Source organism: Miniopterus schreibersii (assembly GCF_964146895.1).
Source record: "Miniopterus schreibersii genome assembly, chromosome: 9".
Classification (NCBI taxonomy): domain Eukaryota; kingdom Metazoa; phylum Chordata; class Mammalia; order Chiroptera; family Miniopteridae; genus Miniopterus; species Miniopterus schreibersii.
The window spans coordinates 55323495-55335026 of NC_138118.1; the positions used below are offsets into that span (position 1 = coordinate 55323495).

At 37.4% G+C, this 11532-nt stretch overlaps 1 pseudogene across 1 annotated transcript; it reads left to right on the forward strand.

The window, feature by feature from the left end:
* The first annotated feature begins 6423 nt into the window (after nucleotides 1-6423).
* LOC308561614 (glutathione S-transferase Mu 1 pseudogene) lies at nucleotides 6424-7061 on the forward strand (annotated as a pseudogene). The gene has a single exon. The product of its transcript is annotated as a glutathione S-transferase Mu 1 pseudogene (transcript).
* Nucleotides 7062-11532: the final 4471 nt, after the last annotated feature.

Here is an 11532-nt window from a genome sequence, read left to right on the forward strand (position 1 = left end):
AGGGCTCATGCAGGGAGGCAACAGATCTCTCTCTCTTTCTCTCTCTCTCTGCAAGTGTGTGTGTGTGTGTGTGTGTGTGTGTGTGTGTGTGTGTTTCTCTCTCTCCCTTCCTCTCTCAAAGTCAATAAAAACATATCCTTGGGTGAAGATTAAAAAAAGATGAGCTGGAGTATGTTTGATTTGTTGAGTAGGTTTCAGAGCTAGTTTCTGGATAACATGGTGTTAAAGGTTGCTTTGGGACACAGGAAGATTGACAATTAAATCCTGAAAGGTACTGTCATGGTATCTATGGGTAGGGTGTCTGGGAAGAATTTTTTGGAATTGCTATCATACTGAGAGTGATGGCATGGAACCTTCATCTAGATGTCTAGATGTCTGGCTTGTACAGTTCCATGTATTTCTTAATGCTTTCTTGAATTTAAACTGAGTATCTTGTATGCTGATTCTAGGATCTAGGATTGTGAAGGAACACCAGTATCTAACTTCAGCAGCATCAGTTCTAAAAGAATAAATAAGAAACAAAATCCTGGAGAGTCAAACATTAGTAGATCTAGGTGTCAGTTTTCTCAGACTATCCTTCCTAGGGTCTTTCATCCATAACTTGAGGTTCATGGCAGGGTTCATAAGAAAGATAAAAAGGAGTTCTTAACTAATGTGGCAGTGAGAAAAATTCTACTGGAAAAATTCAATCTTACAATTAAACTTTATTAAAATTTACCTTATCTGTTCTGATGAGGCAGTCCAAGTCAGGATATAAACTTAGACATTTTAAAAGGAAAAAACAAAACAAAAAACTATTCTTTCTAAATAAGTCTTTTACATCAAGAAGGTTATAGGATTTATGTGATTATTTCCTTTAAAGAAGCAAAAGAAGTCTGGGGAAATGGGGACAATTGGGGGGATGGGGAAAAACATAGACTGGGAAGGCATGAATGCATATATATTAAAGTCTTTTCTTTTTTCCCCCCTTAACATTCTGACATTACTTAAGTCCATAATTTTCACTAAAGACTTGATGGAAGACAATGTTTCTAGAACTACAATATTCAGTGAATATTATCACTGTCCTAAACATGGTTATAGTTAAGAAGGAAAACTTCAGCCAAGAGTAGACCTTTTCTCAAGGGAGATAAAAGTAACTGATTTTTTAAAAGAAAAGTTAATGATAGTCTCATTCATTTATTCTTGCCTTTACTTCCCTTGCCTTTGGGGTCAAATTCATAAAATGTTCTCTGTGACCAAGGTCCATAAGTTTAGTACTTATATTTTCTTCTATGTAATGCATTGTTTCAGACTGTATATTTAGATCTTTGATCCATTTTGAATTAATTTTTGTACATGGGGACAAACTGTAATCTAATTTCATTCTTTTGCATGTGGCTTTCCAATTTTTCCAGCACCATTTATTGACGAGTCTTTCTTTTCTCCATTGTGTGTTTTTGGCTCCTCTGTAAAAAATTATTTGCCCATATACATGTGGTTTTATTTCTGGGCTCTCAATTTTGTTCCATTGGTCTGTGTGTCTCTTTTTCTGCCAATACCATGTTGTTTTGATTGTCATAGCCCTGTAGCATAATTTGAAGTCAGGCAGTGTAATAACTCTGGCTTCATTCTATATCAAACTAAACAGCTTCTCTGCACAGCGAAAGGAACCACCAACAAAACAAAAAGGCAACCAGTCACATGGGAGAAGATATTTGCAAGCAACTGCTCTGATAAGGGGTTAATACTCAAAATATATAAAGAGCTCATACAACTCAACACCAAACAAAGAAGCAATCCAATTAAAAAATGGGCAGAGGATCTAAACACACAACTCTCCCAAGGAAGACATACAAACAGCCAACAGATATATGAAAAGATATTCAACTTCACTAGCTATTAGAGAAATGCAGATCAAAGCTACAATGAGACCACTTCACACCTGTTAGAATGGGTATTACCAGCAAGACAGGTAATAACAAGTGTTGGAGAGGTTGTGGAGAAAAGGGAGCCCTCATTCACTGCTGGTGGGAATGCAGACTGGTACAAACACTATGGAAAACAATAAGGTGGTTCCTCAAAAAATTAAGAACAGAGTTACCATATGACCCAGCAATCCCTCTTCTGGGCATCTACCCGAAAAACTCGAAAACCTGTATTCGCAAAGATATATGTACCCCTATGTTCATTGCAGCATTATTCATGGTGGCCAAGACATGGAGACAACCTAAGTGCCCTTTGATGGAGGACTGGATAAAGAAGATGTGCTACAAATGTACTGTGGAATACTTCTTAAAATGCTGCCATTTGCAACTACATGGATGGACCTTGAGAATATTATTCTAAGTGAAACAGGTCAGTCAGAAAAAGCTAAGAACCATATGATTTCATTCATATGTGGGATCTAAAACTGAAACTCATATACATTTACACAATGGAATACTACTCAGCCATGAAAAAGGAAGGCCATCTTACCCTTTGCGACAGCATGGATGGACCTGGACAGCATTACGCTGAGTGAAATAAGCCAGTGAGAGAAAGACAAGCACGATATGATTTCACTCATACGTGGGAATCTAATGAATGAAATGAACTAACAAGCAAAACAGAGACAGACTCAACTAGAGAGCAGGCTGACAGCTTTCGGGGGTGGGGGGATGAAGTGGGAGGGTGGAGGAATTGAACAAAAAAGAAAATGCGGAGAAAAAAACTCATGGACACGGGTAACAGTGTGGTGATTGCGGGGGGGGGGCTGGGAGAGGAGGGAAACGGAGGAGGGTACAGGGATGGTAAATGCTGATGGGCGCAGACTCGACTTGGGGTGGTGAACAGTGTACAGGTGATGTGTGGTAGAATTGGGCACCTGAAACCGGTATAATTTTCTTAGCTAGTGTTACCCCAATACATTTAATCACAAGGAAAACTGAAACTCGTAGACACAGACAAAAGTGTGGTGATTATCAGAGGGAAGGGGGTAGTATGGTAGTAAAGGGTAAAGGGGGCCCAGTACATGGCAAGGAAAGATGATTCGACTTTGGGCGGTGGGCACACAATGCGATATATAGATCATGTCTCATAGAAATGTGCACTTGAAACCTATATGATCCTATTAGCCAATGCCACCCCAGTAAATTTAACAAGAAAAAGTTTTTTTGAAAAAAGGAAAGTTAATGATAAGTTACCATACATATTATAAAATGATAACGCTATCCTTCTAACCAAATTTCTGCAATCAGATTGTCAATGAATATCTTGTCTCCCAGATACTTCACAGTTTATAGACATGCTAAAGCAATCTGTTTTAAACATTGACCTAAGAGATAATACTCAGTCAACGTACGACAGGTCTTTGAAATGTGTTTACTTACAGAACATAATTTAGTTTAAAAGATGCATACATGCCCCTTAGTTTCTATCCTCAAAACTTACTAAAATCTAAAGATGGAAGATATTTAAATCTAATGCCAAAATATTAAGAAAGTATTAGCATTTCCTAGTATATTTAAAGCAATGTGGTAGTGGCACAAAACTGGATCAGATCAAGGGAATAGAACAGGTAACTCAGAAATAAATTCTGTTATGTATTAGAAAATACCATGTAGTAAAAGAAGCATCACAAGTAATAGTGAAAAAGGGGGATTTTTCAATAAATTGAATTTAAGCAATTGGCTATTTATGTGAAAATAGATCCATTTAGATTTTTTTAAATCTTATACCACCTACCAAGGTGATTCTGAACATGTGTGTTAAAATAAACAGGAAAAACACACAGACAAATTAGGAGAGAATGTTAGATATGTATTGTATCAAGCTGCCAAAGAGAGGAGTTTCTAAATTTAGAAGAGAAAAAATAATCACTAAAGAAAGGTTTGACAGATTTGACAACATAAAGACTTAAAACTTCTCTTAGTAAAAATAATTAAAAGGCAAACCGGACGAGGGAAACTGTTTAAAGCAGACATAAAAGACAAAAAGTTAATATATTTACTGACCAGTAAGCATACTAATGTAAAGAATTTATATTTTCCTCTACTAAGTCTCAATTTCTACATCTGTAAAATGGAGATAAAGCAGTCTCTTCTAGGGTGTCTATAAGAATTAAATGAAATAATATAGGAAAATAGCCTAGCACATAGTGAGCAGCTAATGAGTTTATTTCTAGTATACAAATATACAAATAGGAAGAAAAATGATGCCTTTAAAGTGTTAAGGGAGCAATATCTAGATACATGGCACCTGGTTAGGTAAGATTGGTGGAAAGGGAGAAGGCTGAAGAGGGTGACAGAAGCCAGGATTCAGAAGACCTTGCTTGCAAAGGAGTTTGGACTGTGTGCTTTAGGTAGTTGACAGACACTGAAAGGTTTGAGTCAGGAAAGTATCACGGTCAGATTTGTTTTTCTAGCAACTTTAGAAAGATCACTCTAGTGGCAATATTAAATTTGAAAGGGAGGGATTGAGATCAGAGGCTGGAAGCAGGTGGGTTATTTGAGGGTAACTCTCCACTTTTGCCTTCATTTCTAAGCCTCTTGTTAACCCTCAATGGAGTAAACGACAGAGCTCCACCTTCTTCAGTTATTAATGTGACCGATATACACTAAATTCCTATGTGGGCAGAGGCCGTGGGGAATGACAGAGCTCCTTCCTTAGTGAACTTACAATGTAGCAGGAGCGAAAAGAACAAACAATAAAAATAAAAGGTAAAACCAAAAGTAATTATTGTATATAAATACCTAAACTGGCTGACTTTGAACACATTTTAGTTTACTTTATTTTGGATTGCAGCCACCTTCTTACTCAATACACATTTCACCTTGAAGCATATCTTTATCTGACCTGATGCTTTGTAATGCAAGGCCGTGCGTGAACTTTGAAATGCTGTAAACTGGGACGTGTTGTAAGCGTGAGTACATAAATATCAATCAATTTTTTTTTCTCCCTTCCATCATATTATTATTTTTTGTTGTTTTGGCAGGGAGGACTAATTTCAAATAGTAAAAAATTACTGAAACATTTAGAATAGTCTGGTTTAAATGAGGATCGAGCAAGTAGAGGGTATTAAATAGTATTATGAATCCAAATGACAGTAACAGTCCTTTGAATAAATATATCAACATACGTGATTAAATTGACCCTGAAAATTCAGGGAGCTATCATTACTATCCTTGTCACTTTGATATATTTTAAGTTTGCATAAACAAAAGTCTCTGTGGACATAAAATGGTACTAAAGTGTGTTCTAATTCTCTTGACTCTGTGAATCTGTCAGGAGGAATTTTCTTGAAAATTATTTTAAGAGAAACAAGCCTCATTTAGTATATCTACAGGAAGAATTAAAGCAATATATATTTTTTTACATTCTTGGCATCATGACTTAAAATCCTATAGAAGTTTGTGTGGGTGAAAGGTGAAAGGGATTAAGAAGTACAAATTGCCAGTTATAATAGGCACAGGGTCGTAAAATACAGCATAGACAATATAGTCAATAATATTATAATAACTATGAATGGTGTCAGATGGGTACTAGACTTATCAAGGGGCTCACTTTGTAAGGTATATAAATGTCTAATCACTATATTATACACCTGAAACTAATATAATATTATATGTCAACTGTAACTAAAAAATAATTTTTTTAAAAAGTTGCGAGTAACCCATGGTTAGCCTTTACCAAACTATTCCTAAATGATTATTTTTTATGAGTTGCCCAAGACAGCTTATAAAATATTACTTTGTAGAATTGGTATGCTGACATTTTTTGCCATAAAAATAAATTCTTGATTTTAAAAAGATTTGTGAATATCTCTACTAACCTCACTATTAATATTTCTGTTTTTGAGCTAGTATCTTGCTACTTTATAATACGCTTTTATAGACTTTAAAATATATTTTAATATCTGATAAAGCAAGTCTTCCTTTGTTACTCTTGCCAAATGGTCTTGGTCATATCTGCATGTTTATACTTACAAATGAAATTTAGAATCATTTTACCAAAATCTGAAAATGTAAACCTACTTACTTCATCATGGAAAGTTTAATCTTTCTGATAACCTACTAATATAAATAATAAGAATCATAATAATCACAACTAATGCTTAGTGAGTACTTACTAAGTGCCTCTCTCAATATTTTTACTGCCACATAAATAAACTCAAATGATATAACTGTTTACCTGTAAAACTAAGATAGTCAACTGAAAACCTATTAAAAACAATAAGTACACTTAGAAAGGTAATTATCCAAAAATGAATAGCTTTCCTAGGTCAAAATTATAACTAGTTAGAAATATAATGGAAGAAAAATACCTAGTCATAATATCAATCTCAAACTCAATGAAAAAAAAACTATAAAATTCCACCAAATGAAATAAAAAAATATGAGGAGAGATAATATTCAAGCCCAGCTCCACAAAAGCCTCACCAGTCAGAAGTGAGACGCCAGCACCATGACGGTGACCGTGGGTTACTGGGACATCCGTGGGCTGGCTCATGCCACTCACTGCCTGCTTCTGGGGTACATAGGTTCACTCGACAAGAAGTTCATGATGGGGGTCGCTCCTGACTATGACAGAAGCCAATAGCCGAGTGAAAAGTTCAAGCTGGGCCTGCACTTCCCCAATCTGCCCTACTTACTGACGGAGCTCACAGGCTCACCCAGGGCAACGCCACCCTTCACTGCATCGCTGGCCAGCGCACCTCCGTGGGGAGATGGAAAAGGAGGTGACTCCACCGACATTTTGGAGAATGAGGTTATGGACATCCGAAAGTACACGATCAGGGTCTGCTACAGCCCTGACCTTGAGAAACTGAAGCCTGAGGTTTTTGAAGATGCTTCCTGAAAAGATGAAGCTCTTCTCACAGTTTCTGAGGAAGTGGTCTTGGTTTGCAGGGGACAAGCTGGCCCGTGTGGATTTCCTGGCTTATGACTTCCCGGCTGTGCTGTGTATATTCGAGTCCGAGTGTTTGGATGCATTGCTGAACCTGAGACTTTGTGGTCTGCTTGGGGGGCCTGAAGAAGATCTCTGCTTACAGGAAGTCCAGCCCCTTCTTCCCAACACCCGTGTGCTCAAAGATTGTCATGTGAGGTCAACACATAGGGCCTGTAAGTCCAGGTACTGGGAGCGAGGAGCACACAGGGGCCCTGGAGAACAGCTGGACCTCCCTACCCCCCAGTACCAGCAGTCTTATCCTTTTATTCCTTCTCATTCGCCCCCACTCGGGTCCTATTTGGCCCCTTTCCCTTCCCCAATCCCAGTTCACTAGGGATGTTAGCTCTCCAGCACCCCCTTTTCTCAGTGAAGTCTTCTCCCTGACGTTTTCCTTACTGCACTAAGTTAGAGCCATCCAGCCAGACTGACCTTCCTTTCAGTGCTTGCTCTGGTTTGAGGAGTGGGACCCAGACCCCTGTCTGTAGAGCTCAGCCTGAGCTCCCACCTCCGCCCTGAAGACCAGTGTTGCCGGGGTGCGCAGGCCCTGCTTCCCCAGCATGTCTGATTCCCAGTAGAGCCTTAATCTCTCAATCTCTCTCTCTCTCTCTCACACACACACACTCACACACACACTCACACAAACACACACAGAATATGTGAGGAAATAAAAAGACACACCAGGATCTTAGGACAACACAAATATTGCACAGATGTTCATTTCTTTCTATTTTCTTTTTAAAAAAATTTTTTGTTGATTTTAGAGAGAGAGGAAGGGAGAGGGATAGAGAGAAACATCAATGTGAGAGAAACATCAATCAGCTGCCTCCTGGACGCCCTCCCTACTGGAGACTGAGCCCGAACCCTGGGCATGTGCCCTGACTGGGAATCAAACTGATGACCTCTGCAGATTTACTATCATGAGCACAAATCTTTACTACAAACACAAAATTACTATTTAAAAAATATTACATGATAAATTAATATTTCAGATCAGTATGGAAAAGATGGATCATTTAGTAAGTAGAATTGGACAAATGGCTAATCATTTGGAAAAAAATTAATTTATATTCTAATTTCACACCTTCATGTATTCCATATAGAGGAACATTTTTTTCATTCAAAAAATATGTATTGAATACTAACAACGATGTGTCAGATGCTAAACATAACGAATGTGATATCTGTCTGCCTATAGTCATAGTACATACAAATTTTTACAGAACATGTTTTTAAATGAGAACAATAGAGGAACTATGTTTAATGTAAAAAGAAACCATAAAATATCTGTAATGTTGGGGGTGGCAAAGGCCTTTCTAAAATGACCTAAGGAAAAAGAAATAAAAGAAAAGATTGATTAATTTAAGTTATATAAACACATTTTCACTATCTCTATATACAATAACTCTATAGGCACCACAAACATGGCAACAATAAACTAGAAGAAGTATTTGCCTTACATACAGTAAACCAGTATGAAAATAAGCCACTATCAAAAAGACTAATTCTCCTTTGGAAAATATAGGTAAAGAAAATGAATAGATAAAACCTCAAGACAAAATATGTGACCAATAAGCACATGAAATAAATACACAATTTTGCTACTGATAAAAAATATAAATAAGACATTTCTCTTTGCTTATTATGGAAACACAGAAGAGGAAAGTGGGTAGAAAACAAAATTGATGTGCTGGAGAATGCTGACAACACCTTTGATGTAAAATAATTCAGTCTGGTACAATAAAAGGCTAAGGTCCTAATCTAAAGAGAAGAGTAAAAGGGAGGAGAAAAATTAAAGAACTGCTACATTCTTTAAGACAATCAGGTGATTGTCTTGCTAGCTCCAAAGGTTGAACTCATTCCACATATTTTATAAGCATTGTGGGGATTCCCTTTTCTCCACAATCTCTCCAACACTTGTTATTGCTTGTCTTGTTGATAATAGCCATTGTAACAGGTGTGAAGTGGTTTCTCACTGTATTTTTTATTTGTATTTCCCTAATTTCTAGTGAGGTGGAGCATCTTTTCATACATCTATTGGCGATTTGTATATCTTCTTAGGAGAGGTGTCTGTTCAGGTCCCCTGCCCATTTTTTAATTGGGTTGTTTGGTTTTAAGTTTTAAGAATTCTTTCTATATTCTGGACATTAAACCTTTGCTAGAGCTATTGTTTGCAAATATCTTCTCCTATTTGGTGAACTGCCTCTGTGTTTTATTGTCAGTTTCTTTTGCTGGTGGGAATATAAACTGGTACAATCACTATGGAAAACAGTATAGAGGTTCCTCAAAAAATTATGAATAGAGTTACCATAAGACCCAGCAATCCCTCTTCTGGGTATCTACCTGAAAAACTCAAAAACGGGTATTTGCAAAGATATATGCACCCCTATGTTCATCGCAGCATTATTCATGGTGAACAAGACATGGAGACAAGTAAAGTGTCCTTCGATAGAGAATTGGATAAAGAGGGTGTGGTACATATACATAATGGAACACATTAAAAAAGATGAAATACTGCAATTTGCAAAAACATGAATGGACTTGAAAAAAGTATGCTAAGTGAAATAAGTCAGTTGGAAAAAGCTAAGAACCATATGATTTCACTCGTATGTGGGATATAAAAACTGAAACTTGTGAGCATAGTGTGATGGTTCCCAGAGGGAAGTGGATGGGGAGTGGGGGATGAACGGGTGCCTAATATATGGTAACAGGAGAAGATATGACTGTGGGTGGTGGGCACACAGTGCAATACACAGATCTTGTATCAGAAATGTACACTTGAAACCCTATTAACCAAAGCCACCCCCATAAATTTAATTTTAAAAAACAAAGCATTATGGAAGCCTTTCAAACTCTCTTAGAGACTCTACATTCCACAAGTGATGTAATTGGTCATTGTACACAACCCTTCTTGAGTCTTATGCACTATGTATGCAAAGCAGAGGTATTGTGTTTAAGACTCCCCTAGAGTTACTTTCTCTACTTTCAATAAAGCAGTACAACATGTTAAGAAAAAGAATGTATCCATTTTATATCCAATAGAGGAAGATTTTAATCTTGGCTCTTACTGTATGACTTTCTGCAAGTTACTTAGCACAAGTCTCTGTTTCCTTATTTGTAAATGGCAGAATATTACAGACCCTATTTCAGAGAATGGCTCTGAATGATTAATCGATGATATTATTCCATGCACTGTCTGGAGTCTGTAATTTTTGGTTTGTTAACACCCCTCTCCAAGATAGAAAAGAAAAAAGAAAAGAAAAGAAAAGAAAAGAAAAGAAGAGAAAAGAAAAGAAGAAAAGAAAAAGCCCTCTAAAATAAGGGCCCATACTGCTCTCTTAAAGATATATAAGACCAAACCCATCTTGTTTTGATCAGTCTTTACCCAAAGAATAGGCCTTTTTACAAAGAACAGTTTGTGAGACCTGTCTCACAAACAGCCCATAATGCCAGTGTCACCAGCTGGACCCTATTGTACTAACGTATTTTGTATTCCCTTGACCTTGACCCTCTCTGCCACCCCCTTCCATGATGCCCTCTGGAGCTTTTGCTCTGTGACCAATACTACCTTATGGTCTCCACTCCTGAATGGTTCCCCCACCCTCTTTTTCTCAGTGGAAACCTGGATCTCCCCTGATGGCTCCGCTTCCCTTGTACTTTCAAACGGATGTTTTTGTTTTGTTTTTAAATATTTTCATCCCTTTCATACCTCAGGGCCAGAGGAGTAGTGTTCTCCCTGGTTTCTATTGTGACTTCTAGACCATTATTTCTCCACCCTCTTGTAAAAAGCAAGCAAACCAACAAAATTTGCTCTCAGTCCTTGAGGTTTAGATTATTTGACAGGATTGTCATTTACTAATCTCCCACTTACTCCCCCTAAATTATTGACGATAACACAGCAGCTATTGTGGGTTCCAAATTCCACCACAATTCTGGGTGACGTCATAACAACATAAATGCCAATTCAACACTGACTTCTGATTTTTTTTTTTTTTTACCTCCTTTCATCACCAGACATACCCCTCTACTGCCACACATTACCATGATTGCAAACCTTGGATTTTGTCATCACTCATGACTGCTCTAATTCCAAAATTGTTCATTCAAGTATAATACTCCCTGACCACAACCTCTAATCTCATCTCCCAGTTTGTTTATTTAACTATATCCATTAGGATTATTCTTTGAACTCAATAGGTGTCCAGTCTTTTGACCCCTCTTCTCTACCCCAACCTATCACTTCTCTCTTCTTTTCCTCTATATCCAACTTAAATTACATTAGAATCACACTCTTGTTAATATTCCAAACTTCCTTTTATTTATGACTTTTCCTTTTACCCTCTATAACATTTCAGTCCTGCATGAAGTGAACATCTTTCTGATTACCTGCATGCCAGCAGCCTAACTGTTCTGGACCAAATGCTCGTGTTCCCCCCAAATTCATACATTGAGCCTTTAACGCTCAATGTGATGTTATTTGGATTTGGAACCTTTGGAAGGTAATTAGGGTTAGATTACATCATCAGAGTAGTCCCTAATGATGGGATTAGTGACCTTCTGAGAGATACCAGAACGTTTGTTCTCTCTCTTCACCCCCTACCTTACCCTCTGCACACAAAGAAGAGGCCA